This window comes from Schistosoma mansoni, chromosome 4, assembly GCF_000237925.1.
Source record: "Schistosoma mansoni strain Puerto Rico chromosome 4, complete genome".
NCBI lineage: Eukaryota > Metazoa > Platyhelminthes > Trematoda > Strigeidida > Schistosomatidae > Schistosoma > Schistosoma mansoni.
Genome location: NC_031498.1, coordinates 23,802,684 through 23,803,999, shown reverse-complemented (window position 1 = coordinate 23,803,999; position 1,316 = coordinate 23,802,684). Strand labels below are relative to the sequence as shown.

Sequence of the window (1,316 nt, the reverse complement as noted above, 5' to 3'; positions counted from 1 at the left end):
TCTAGACCACTAAGATGTCATACGAAGCCATTCAGTAATTATTCTTAATTCCATTACTCAGAAACTATGGGTCTAGATTTTCTACATTTTATCAAATAATCTGTGACTTTAAGGACATTTGTGTCATCTAAAAATAGTTTATTCTATAACACCAAACAGTGTGATTCAAGTCACTGCCACTTGTCCTTTTTAACACTATTGTTAAAGAGAAACTTATCTAAATGGAATTTTTACAATGAATACAAAAAAACTGAGGAACTCACAAAGCCATCAACATTCACTCTCTCGTAAAGTTGTCAGTTTAATGAATATAATAACTAATACTGCATTAACATTTAGATGTCGTCTATACTACAAAATAAATAGGCCTTTTCAATTCAGGGCAAAGAATATGTACGGGCAGTAAGGGATACTATTGATAAAATAATTTTATGACAGTTGTTTCCAACGACATAAATGATATAATCTTGAAGCTTTCATTTTCTTCCTGGATATTATCATCAACATAGACAAACAGACAGAAGTGACCTATGAGAATCTTTTTCATAGTTGGCTAGCAGCATATTCCGTCAACCTTGAAGCTAAATGGTTGTTGCTGACATTTATTTTGCCAGGTTAAAAAGGAATAATATCAAACTGAATATGCAGACAATGAAAGCCATATGAATAAACCATTTATCTCAGACAATCCTGTTTCAATACAATCATCTGTTTTTGCTTCATATCTACACTTAGTCACTGGTAAAATAACTGAAGATTAAAATATGTTAACTACTGTATACTGTCTCACTGGTTTAACAAATATTGTAATCTCTGCGAGATACAGGTCCAGTAATTTATTACTACATAGTCATAACTTAAAAGAAAACAGCAACTACTTAGTACTTTTTGATGTTTGATGATTTTTAAGTGATTTTGAATAATGAACTAAATAACCTTTCTATAATAGTTACAGGATCTTCGCGAAAACAAATCCAATTATTAATGTTGATAATTATTGATATTCAGTATTATAAAGGTTTCTTATGGTAAGCCGATAACATTTGACGAGTAACATTGGATTAATAACCAATTATACAACCAATAATCTCATTATTACAAGTGACGTTATTTATAATGGATACAATTTTCGTAGTTAAAAATGAAGTGTTTATCAATGATGGATAGTGGCTAGCAGTGGAATCCAGGACGCGTGTTTCGTCCTATTTGGGGTGAGTCAGCTGGATGTACCTGCATCTCACAGTTGATGTTCACTCTGGGACTTGAACCCAGTACCTTTCGCTTCAAACGCCATCGTGTTATCCACTCAGCTACTG

At 32.3% G+C, this 1,316-nt stretch overlaps 1 non-coding gene across 1 annotated transcript; it reads right to left on the bottom strand.

Moving 5' to 3' along the window:
- Positions 1 to 1,249: 1,249 nt before the first annotated feature.
- On the bottom strand, positions 1,250 to 1,316 carry Smp_tRNA_01376_Pseudo_TTG.1.1. The gene has a single exon. It is a non-coding gene (tRNA).